The sequence below is a fragment of the Alosa sapidissima genome, chromosome 1 (genome assembly GCF_018492685.1).
Source record: "Alosa sapidissima isolate fAloSap1 chromosome 1, fAloSap1.pri, whole genome shotgun sequence".
NCBI lineage: Eukaryota > Metazoa > Chordata > Actinopteri > Clupeiformes > Clupeidae > Alosa > Alosa sapidissima.
Genome location: NC_055957.1, coordinates 1427953 through 1439846, shown reverse-complemented (window position 1 = coordinate 1439846; position 11894 = coordinate 1427953). Strand labels below are relative to the sequence as shown.

General features: G+C 40.5%; 1 protein-coding gene across 1 annotated transcript in view; it reads left to right on the top strand.

Annotated features, from left to right (window-relative positions):
* Positions 1–11894, top strand: part of nt5c1ab (5'-nucleotidase, cytosolic IAb) — a 51328-nt gene that overhangs the window by 23551 nt on the left and 15883 nt on the right. The window lies entirely within an intron of this gene.

Below are 11894 nucleotides of genomic sequence, written 5' to 3'. Positions count from 1 at the left end.
AATAACCCAGCATTATTAAACTTTGACTAAAGTTTCGATGTTCGTTAGTCAAAAACATGGACACATCGAAACGTTTAATAATGTAAACGTCAAAGTTTAATAATGTTCTGCACCTTTTACTAAAGAATAAAGAAAATTAAGAAGACATCTGAGCTGCACCGGCGTCTCTCCTCTCTAAAATGTCTGTCCCCTGGTTGCACCGGATTGTCGCCAACAACAGAACGACAGAAGCACGGAGAACCCTCCTTTGTTAACCAAAAAGTGTACTTTGTGCCCCGCGCTCCCCCACTGCTTGTGAAAGAAGGGGGTGGGGGAGGGGGGCTTAACGTGAAAAAGCTTAATGTCCCAAAACGGCAACAAGTCATAATGGTATAGGCTACAGGAGGTGGGGGGAGGGTATGGGATGACCAGAGCCGTCTTCGCTGTGCTATTCAGAAAGCATCTTCTATTGTCTTTCCAGGCGCACACAGCTCGTTACCATATAGCCTATCGAGTGCCTTAACAGATAGGCTAGGCTCTGCTCTTGGGTTTGGCCTCACAGCGAACTCAACCCTCTTGTTGCTTGCAGTTCGTTAAATAAAGCAATGCAGATTACATTATTTATTTCTGATTAATAGCGTCTTTTGATGTCTTTTGCAACATCTCCTTGTTAGGCTGGGTTACTGTCAATGTCCTGTACAGGTAAATGTTCAACAATTGCTGGTGTAGGCCTACAGGCTATAATCAATTAGGGACTGTTCATTATTTATTTAAGGGGCTACTGGAGGAGTTTTGGGAGCGTTAGTCAAAAAAGACGTGACCCTCGCCAGCAAGAAATTTTTCTATGACCCTCCAAAGTGATTGAGAAAAAACGCATGACCCTCCCCAGTCCCAACAATTTATTGATGCCTTCTGTAGGCTACTGGGTCAATTTGGGAGCTTGCATGCTACGACACCTTCCTTGAAATGCCTTGAAAAGGCTGTCGTTTGCACAATTTCACAAATAATCACCGGGACCGAAACAAACCTGTAAACTTTTCCCGGGTTTATCGCGTATTTTAACTTTTTCCTGCTGTCTTAGGAGCTGCAGGGCCATCACAAGGGGGTGCGAGGCCCTGTGCGAACTTGACAGATGGTGCGAGGCCCTGTGCGAACTTGACAGATGCATGAACTTACGTGCATGAAATCATGCGATAGCTTACTTTACACATAGCCAAGGCTACCGTCGGTGCATTTTAGTAGCCTAGTAGTCTAATAAGCTACACCAGCTTGTCTTTAAGAGGGGAAATTGTATAGCCTATAACATTAGCTGAGTCACATTTGGCCATATGGTGTTTATCATAGGCTACATCACGAAACCAAATAGTATAACAAATGCGCTTTGTTTTACAGGGGAAATTAATTGGGCATGAATCATTGTGCTGAACGGTATTTGTCAATGAGCAGAAACACACACGACATTCAAACTGTTGATAAGATGTGTACTATGGAAACTGGTCTGTAGGCTAACATTGGACAAATAAATGACACTGACTCGCCATATCCTGACTCTGAAAAAACATTGTCTTGCTTTGCCGCAAACTCAGCAATGAAATCATAGGCCAGTTTGCAGGTAGCATAGCGTCTTTTTCAATTCATAGAAGGGAGAGCCCAGTCTCTCCTGTGACATTGAGGTGTGCAAATAGTTTTTAATAGCCTGTTCAACTTCGAAAAGCTTCACCCGATGCCAGTCACTGATCGCAATTTCAAATTTCGGGAAGCTTCGTTCAATTTTTTTAAGTTTTAAGTGCAGTAGGCCCCTATCTGCCCCCTTTGAATTATATCTCGAGCCTATTATAAGGTCCAGTGCGTTATGTCCTGGGATTCGGACGTGCTCAAAAAGAAAAGAAAAAACAATTTTTTTTATAGATGGTTATGAGGAGCAATGTGAGTCTGAACTCCGTGTCATTCAGACTCAACCTCTTGTTGCTTTGATATCTTTTTCGTTGTCGTTTGAACGTCGGCAAGCAGGCATGTTGCGGTTGCAATTTAAGTGAAATTTCTACAGTAGGCCTACAACATGCACCATGCTTGTTAGGCTGGGCTACTGTCTTGTACAGGTAAATGTTCAACAATTGCTGGTGTGCAGGCTATAATCAATTAGCTAAATCATTTGTCCAACTGTTTAACAAAAAAAATCGTCAACATTCAAACGCAAAAGGTGCTTTGATATATTTTTCGTTTGAACGTCGGCAAGCAGGCATGCTGCTGTTGCAATGAATGAGGATGATTGGTTTTATCTGCGGATTTATTTTTTGCATTATTTTGAATATGACTCGCTCCAGTCTCAACAGCACGTCTACTTTTTCCACACGCATCTACGTTCTAACACATATCCCCTCTCGCTTTCTCTCTTTCCATCCCTGCGCACGGGGCTTTCTTAAAGGAGCTGCACCATTTTACAACAATTGCATCTACATTTTCATATTAGAATGTTTTGTCTGTTTAAGTGTAAGCTTAAACTACCGTGATCAATTTAAGTTCCCGTGCCCCCGCTGAAAGTCTCATGCGCTTATCGTTACACTATCAAATCTATAAGTAACCGTGACAAATAGGGTATAAGATATATAAACTCACGCTATTGTATTATCATATATGTTTGGTAATGGCTCACTGCGTCATGGAAGCAGTTAAGTCAAGTCGCATCAAAAGTGGTAAAACTCCAGGTGACACCTTGTGGTTGTTTGTGTCAACTGCAGTTTGTGCCATTTCTGCTGAGAAAATGGGGTGCGTGATTCATGAAGGAACCCGTCCAAACTTAACTGGGACCCACTGTAGTGCCCCGGTGGACCCCTGCAGTAAGACAGGGCAATGGCCATGGCACAGGCACCCATGGTAGAGAGGCCGTGACCGTATATATGAGTAAATGTGTGTGTGTGTGTGTGTGTGTGTATGAGTGTATGTGAGAGAGTGTGTGTGTGTGTGTATGTAAGAGTGTGTGTGTGTGTGTGTATGAGTGTGTGTGTGTGTGTGAGGGTGTGTGTGTGTGTGTGTGTGTGTGTATGAGTGTATGTAAGACTGTGTGTGTGTGTGTGTGTATGAGTGTATGTGAGAGGGTGTGTGTGTGTGTGTCATTGACTGTATATATAGAACTGGACAGTGTGCCGTCTGTTAAGAGTGATGCGAGCGTTAGTCCAGAGCCCCCTGGTGGCTGGCTGCAGTACATTGTGTAACTCCGTCCATCCCCATGGCCAAGTAGCCAACTTTCCGTGTCACTTTTCTCACCTAAAACTATTTTTGTATCAACAACTTTTTATTCGAAAAAATAGTTTTCAAGATGCTTCAATACACACAATTTTTCTTTTCTCGCTGAAATATTTTTTTTAATGTTATATTAACAAATCTAAAAAGGGCGTGTTTACACCTATGATTGACTGCTGGCTGGCTGCAGACACGACGGTTTGTCCATTATGTTTTACCGTCTAGGCTGCAGACACTACCACGTCATCGCTCAGTTATTTTAACGACACCAGATTTCGACACATAATCTAACCTAAATAAGTGTTGCTGTTATTATCATTAGGCTATACCTTATCACAGTCTGACTAAATACATATTGATAGTCATACATTGTGTAGTTGTTTGTAAGAGACATCGTTGTTAGTTGTGACAGATTCTTTGTGAAAAAAGATATGTGCTGTTTTTTCGTAGATGCTAAGTATATTAGCTCATAGCATGCTAAATCATGCTAGCATTAGCCAGTTGATAGGTAAAGTAAAAGGGCTCTTGATCCGAAGTGACATTAGCCAGTCACCATCATTTACAGTCCTACTTGTTTCAAATGGTTTAACGTAACCAGTGATTGCCGCCATCATCGTTGCAACTTCATTTGAATACACTTAAGTCACTGGAGAAGGCGATGTTAAGTTTCATTAACGTTAACTCTTGCTTAGTTTTGCGAATGGCAATAAACGCCACCTAGCCTGCTAGGTCGACAACCTCGGTATGCCCATTTATGAATCAGCCCGACAAATAACGTTAGCAGTGCTACTTGTGTTTTAGTGAGCACATTATTGGACCATAGCTTAACGTGAGGAGGGATTCAAAGTTACAAATGGCCAATTTGCTTAGTATGCTCAGAACAGCGGTATCTAAAAAATGTGTTAAGGTATCGTTGTTACCTGTGATTGCACTGCTGGAGAAGCATTTTGCATTGGTATGATTTGATCAGGTCTTGCCAGTGATGTGTAAATCCTCCCATAGACGTACATCATTTCAAAATAATACGTCTAAATTAAAAACTGTGACAACTTTAGAGTACAGTAAGAATAAGTGCGTCGGTGAGTGCTGTTTTTAACATTTACTTGTCAGTTTAAAACGGCTGGTGACTGATCCTAGCACTCACCAGCCGTTTTAAACTGACAAGTAAATGTTAAAAACAGCACTCACCGACGCACTTATTCTTACTGTACTCTAATGTTTTTTTGGTAACGCTTTAGAATAACATGTGCTTATTAGGTATTAAAAGTGCATAATAAGCAGTTAACAATTCATTACTAACAGTTAGTTAACTGTTGTTATCCTTTAATAACATTAACTAACTGTTAACATGCAGCTTGTAAGTGTTAATAAGCAGCCTTTTAAGTTACTTACAAGCATATTTGTTAACAGTTGTAAGTGTTAACAAGCAGCTTGTTAATGGTGTATAAGACAAAGAGGTGGATAACTAATACGCTTATAAGACCTTTCTTACCTATTTGTAGTACATTTTGCAGCCCCCCAATCTAAAGCGAGGACCATGTAACCAATAGTTCCACAAGCCCAACCTTCTATCTCTCTATATACTGTATCTCTCTATCTAGCTTGGTTTAGCTGTGAGAAATGCACCTTCAAAATTGTTGCAGTGAGCAGGACCCGAACCCCGGTCTCCCGCGTCAGGGGGTGCATCGCTACTTGTTGAGCTACACTATTGTTCCTAATTTGCTGATGAAAATGTTCATTTTGATTCTATATTCCGATGTTCTATATCATACTAGCTATGCTTTTTACAAATATGTTTCTGATGGAAAAGTGGTGTATAATTTCCTTAATCTTTGTTCAGTGAACGCATAAAACAGTTTGTCAGTTTGTCAGCAGTCTAAAGATATGCCAGCTTTGTATATAGTTTGGTTACCTAGCAACCGAGGCTTAAAGACGATAAGTGGGTGCGTTCAAAGCTCTGGTTCAAAGTTGCAAACATAGGTGAACGTTCGTGATCGATTTAAAACATGTTTCAGTTTGCCTTGAACAGAGGCGAACATTCGTGGTCTGTTTCTGCATTAATTAAACACCACTTTTCCATCAGAAACATATTTGTAAAAAGCATAGCTAGTGTGATATAGCACTTCGGAATATAGAATCAACATAAACAATTTCATCAGCTGTATAAGAAAAGTAGTGTAGCTCAATAAGTAGCGATGCACTCTCTGATGCAGGCGACCGGGGTTCGATTCCTGCTGACAGCAACAATTTTGAAGGTGTATTTCTCACAGCTAAACCAAGCTAGATGGAGAGATACAGTATATAGAGAGATAGAAGGATGGGCTTGTTGGAACTATAGGCTACATGGTCCTCGCTTTAGATTGGGGGGCTGCAAAATTTACTACAAATAGGTAAGAAAGGTCTTATAAGCGTATTAGTTATCCACCTCTTTGTCTTATACACCATTAATAAGCATTAACAAGCTGCTTGTTAACACTTACAACTGTTAACAAATATGCTTGTAAGTAACTTAAAAGGCTGCTTATTAACACTTACAAGCTGCATGTTAACAGTTAGTTAATGTTATTAAAGGATAACAACAGTTAACTAACTGTTAGTAATGAATTGTTAACTGCTTATTATGCACTTTTAATACCTAATAAGCACATGTTATTCTAAAGCGTTACCGTTTTTTTTAAACTGTCCTAAAATTGTGAGAATTGTTCTAAAACTTACTGTTTACCATGTTGTTAGTCGCTTTGGTTAAAAAGCGTCAGCCAAATGTAATGTAATGTAATGTAATGTAACTCATTGATAGGCTCTCTCAATATGTCTGTAATCGTATGCCTCTACCACAGGCTTGCTAGTCTTTCACCAGAGAGGGTGCTCCATTATAAATCAAAAATGTAATATTGCAGCCTTCATGTCAGCTGTAAAAATATGAGAACATGGACCTACTACATCAGGATACTCTGTAAACATTTTACACATAATCAGGAAGCTACTTTGCTGTTCAGTGTGTGATGTGTTTAAAGTGGTACTACGTTTAAAGAAACATTTTTTATTTCTTTGTTTCAAGTGCATAAGAAAATACCACATTATGATGATGGTTATGGTTACCCTTAACAAATACAAAACAATAAAATACTTAAAACAGGGATCAATCAATAGCCTAATGAAATAAACAATGAAAATGAGGGGGGAAAGCAATAATAAATAATAATGGCCATTCAATCAATAATATAATAACAATAACATGGTAAGACTACATTAAGGAGAATATCAATAATAAACAATGTCAAATTAATCAACAGCCTATAATGAAAATAAAACAGTACTACTGCATACAAACCATAATGTATAAGAAGTGCTTAAAAGACCAAAAACTATCACAAGAACAAAGAGCACTGGGCAACTCATTCCACCAACATGGAACCACTGAGGAAAAGAGTCTTGAATTTGACCTAGCGTTTAAGACTGGTCGACACAACAGACGCTCATCAGAAGACTGCAGTGGGTGGTTGGGGATGTATATCTTGATCATTGAATTAAAATAACAAGGAGCAGATCCAGTCAGTGTCCTATAGGCCAAAGTGAGAGATTTAAATTTAATTCTGGCTACTGTAGGGAGCCAATGGAGAGTAACTAGGAGAGGAGTTACGATGTGTCCTCTTTGGCTGATTGAAGACCAGTCATGTTGCAGCATTCTGAATGATATATCACACAAAAGAAATAAAAAAAAAACATTCAATATTGATTTAGTATCAACCAATAATTATTCTGATATTAATATTCTTGTAACGTCTACATCTTTGTGTAGGCTACAGTTAAATACTAAGCAATGGCCTCTGACTTAAATACCAAGGCAGTTAAATATGGTATAGTCTACGTGATACACAGGACTACACAGTAAACCCATTTAAAAAACATCATCATCTCAGTATACCCATTTAAAATAGGCAAGGATACGTATTTAATAACATTTGGGGTTGCTCACAGTATACCCACCACTACAACTAACTAACTAGACCACACCACTGGTTAAATGGCGCATTGCAATTTACAATTTGTGTGAGTTCAGGGGCATACAGAAAGTTGAAGTTTGGGTGACATCAATAAAGAAAATAGAAAAAAAGGGATATGTACAGCCTCAAGTATGAATGATGTCACATTAACAGAAGGTTCAGAGCAGCGGCAGACCTTTCTTGGTGCCACGCAAGTTATTGAAAGTCATGTGTTTTCAGAACGTAGTGGTGCTGTGCCATGTCCCATGTATAAGGGGCTTCAGGTTGATCCAGTGACGGTGGGTGATGATGTCAGAGAGATGGATGTCAGGGGACTTGGAGAAAGGGGGAGGACATGCCACCTCAGACCACCCCAGCCAAACCACTTCACGTAGGCATTCCCTTGCTTGCAGACTAATGTAGACCATGGAGACCACCTTGCCGCCACCTCCAGTACATTCAGCCATCACCCATATCTTACCTGCAAAAAGGAAAGTTACAATAAAGTTAGTCAGACAATTTTACAACATTACAAAGCATCTAATCAGGCACTCAACACCACTAGTAATACCAATTAATTAATATGTGTGCAATAAACTTCACAGCCTACCTAATGTTAACTACACATTTAAATATGCGGTGTGAATGTTATTAACTTGCGTCAGCTTGAAAAATAACGTTATCAGTATGACTGATCATGGACGTTAGATGACAAACTAAGGTCTTTCTCAAATGTTCACCGATATCCCTGGGAAGTGACTGGTTCTTGGCGTAGTGTTTAATGCAGGCATTTCATTTATCGATCATTCACTTATGCGGTCTACAACTACCGACCTACCGATCTATTTTTTACAGTCTATGCTACCGACCTACCATCACAGAAGTAGCTCTAACAGAGGTGTCTGTCGTTAACGTTAAAAAATGCAACGCTGGCAAACTGGCTAGTAGTTACATTAACATGACGGGTTGATGAGGTCCATGCTTCACATTACGTTAACGTTAACTTGCGTTGCTTTATCATATCATACCGTTGCTTTATCACATCATATACTGTACTGACATATACTGTAGTGTTATTAATCCCCATGTACAGTCAATGGTTACTCCATGTTGAGATGGCATACATTAAGATTGAGATATTTGAAAACAGCAACAACTAATAAAACCAAGTATATCATGCATCGACTGTTACGGGAGCTGTGTGCTAATCTTCACTTCAATGACTAACTTAGCCTCCCGTTAACGGTAACGTTAATGTAGCTGCTAACGTTAGCATGTAATTCGCTGTCCGTATTTCTGTTGTTAGCTCATTAGTATTCACCATACTAAATTGCCACAGTCTATAATCAACATAATAAGCTCTCTTAGACGTATTTAAGAACACCAATAGAAAAAAAAAAACTTTTCAGTTGATACGCAACACTTACCAGACAAGAACAAACCGATTGTTGTTTGTACTGTACTGTTTAGCTAACTCACAGCCGCAAAATTCATCCAGCCAGCTAGCCTTCGGCGCCGAGTCGACCTGCGTTGTGGAAAGGAGAAGGGGGCAGGTTTCACTTGACAAGGGGCGTGTTTAACTCGCTGAGTGGCAACTGAGTGGGCGTGCCTGACCGCGACTCCTCTTCACTGCGCATGCTTCAACTTTTGCTGCGCAGCCGCACTTCAAATTGGCTCCAAATTTTCCAAGATGCCGTCGCCTCGGCGGCTTCAATTCCATAGAACACTGCTGAATGCAACCACACTGTCCAGTTCTATATATACAGTCTATGGTGTGTGTGTGTGTATGAGTGTATGTAAGAGTGTGTGTGTGTGTGTGTGTGTGTATGGGTGTATGTAAGAGTGTGTGTGTGAATGAGTGTATGTAAGAGTGTGTGTGTGTGTATGAGTGTGTGTGTGTATGAGTGTATGTAAGAGTGTGTGTGTGTGTATGAGTGTGTGTGTGTATGAGTGTATGTAAGAGTGTGTGTGAGTGTGTGTGTGTGTGAGTGTATGTAAGAGTGTGTGTGTGTGTGTATGAGTGTATGTAAGAGTGTGTGTGTGTGTGTATGAGTGTATGTAAGAGTGTGTGTGTGTGTGTGTGTGTATGAGTGTATGTAAGAGTGTGTGTGAGTGTGTGTGTGTATGAGTGTATGTAAGAGAGTGTGTGTGTGTATGAGTGTATGTAAGAGAGTGTGTGTGTGTGTATCAGTGTATGTAAGAGTGTGTGTGTGTGTGTGAGGGTATGTAAGAGTGTGTGTGTGTGTGTGTGTGTGTGTATGAGTGTACTGTATGTAAGAGTGTGTGTGTGTATGAGTGTATGTAAGAGTGTGTGTGTATGAGTGTATGTAAGAGTGTGTGTGTGTGTGTGTGTGAGGGTATGTAAGAGTGTGTGTGTGTGTGTATGAGTGTACTGGATGTAAGAGTGTGTGTGTATGAGTCTATGTAAGAGTGTGTGTGTGTATGAGTGTGTGTGAGGGTATGAGTGTATGTAAGAGTGTGTGTGTGTGTGTGTGTGTGTGAGGGTAGTAATCAGTGTGTTGGAACACTTGGTGTCCATGCAGCTCTTTGTACGGTACACTGAGAACTTGAGCGTCCCATCCTGCTGGATAACGATTACTACCCTCACACACTCTCACATACACTCATACACACACACACACACACACACAGACACACTTGGTGCCCATGTTTGTACGGTACACTGAGAACTTGAGTGTCCCATCCTGCTGGAGTAACTCAGTAGAAATGCTTAAATACATGCTTAAGTATTAATGTGGAGTAACTTAGTAGAAATGCTTAAATACATGCTTAAGTATTAATGTGGGGTAACTTAGTAGAAATGCTTAAATATACATATGTGACCAGGCATGGCAAAACCAGGCTCAAGTCGCAAAGACGCAAGTCGCGAAAAACGACTTTGAAGGTTTTTTTTTTCAAAATTAGTTATTTTCGATTTTTTATCTTTAATATCTTATCTTCAATATCATCACTAAATCAAGCTTCGATACTTATTGAACCAGCATGCTGTTTGTTTACAATTGGAATGGAGATGGACAAAGCACAGCGGATTGCAGATGAGCTGAATCTGATGATGAAGGCGACTTCATTACATTGGAGAACATCTCTAATCTAGAGCTGACCTTAGCCGAAGATAATTACAACGAGGAAGAATCTCTCGGTCTGGCAGCAGAGGACCTAGATCGTAAGATATCAGATGCTATTTCCACAGTTACATTTGACGGGAATAAAGTTTGTGTGTTAGAAACTTTATCCATTGCTACTAGCTAACGTAGGCCTACTGTCGTTAGCTATTGGCACCATAGGCTACTAGCCAAAACCCATTACAGATAGTTTCGGTGGGCAATTAATTTGAATAATGCGTGAATGTCTTGTTTTGACTGATGGCAGGGTGCTTGCATTGTGTGTGCATTCAAATTAACAGGGTTTGCAAACATGATCTCATGTTTGTTTAGTTCGCGTTTTAGACTATTTTATCCATTGCTAAACCTGCTAAATCCATTGCCAACCTGGTGCCTTGCACTGGGTGTGGAGGGTTGATCTTAATGTCATGTAAATGAGGACCATTGTGTTCCCCTGCCATGGATTGAGGGAGAAAGTAGTCAAATTGAAAATCCTGATTTCTCAGCTTGTAGCTTTGAGATGTGTATACTTTAAAATGGCTACAACTTATTCAAATATTATCAGATCTCCATGAGTGAGACATCATTGGATAGCTTTGAAACTACACTTTCAGAACCAAAATGTCTCTGGGGAGACATGTGCCTGGTTTTGCCATGCCTGGTCACATATTACATTACATATACATTACATATACATTACATATACATCACATATACATTACATATTACATTACATTACATTTGGCTGACGCTTTTTTAACCAAAGCGACTAACAACATGGTAAACAGTAAGTTTTAGAACAATTCTCACAATTTTAGGACAGTTTAAAAAAAAACACATTAGAGTACAGTAAGAATAAGTGCGTCGGTGAGTGCTGTATTTTAACAGTTACTTGTCAGTTTAACGGCTGGTGAGTGCTAGGATCAGTAAGACTTGTTGTAAGTGTTGCTATGAGAGTAGATGTTCTCTAAAGAGCTGGGTCTTCAGGAGTTTTTTGAAAGTGGAAAAGGATGTCCCTGCCCTTGTAGGAACTGGCAGTGTGTTCCACCAACGAGGAACAACAGATGAGAAAAGTTTGGATTGGCTTGAGCGTACCGGTGGTAGAGCTAGACGTTGTTCGTCAGAGGAGCGCAGCGGTCTGGAGGTAGTGTAAGTCTGTATGAGGGCATTCAAGTAGGTGGGAGCAGAACCGGAGACTACTTTGTAGGCAAGCGTTAGAGACTTGAATTTGATGCGGGCCGCCATAGGTAGCCAGTGTAGCTGGATGAGCAGCGGGGTAACATGTGCCCTTTTGGGTTGGTTGTAGACCAGGCGCGCCGCCGCGTTCTGGATCATCTGAAGTGGTTTCACTGCGCAGGCTGGGAGACCTGTCAGGAGGGCATTGCAGTAGTCGAGTCGTGAGATGACTATTGCCTGAACCAGAAGTTGGGTAGCATCTTGAGTCAAGTAAGTCCTGATTTTCCGTATGTTGTAGAGTGCGAAACGGCATGACCGGGCGACTGAGGCAACATGATCTGAGAAGTTTAGTTGGTTGTCGAGAACAACTCCTAGATTTCTTGCAGTCCTGGTC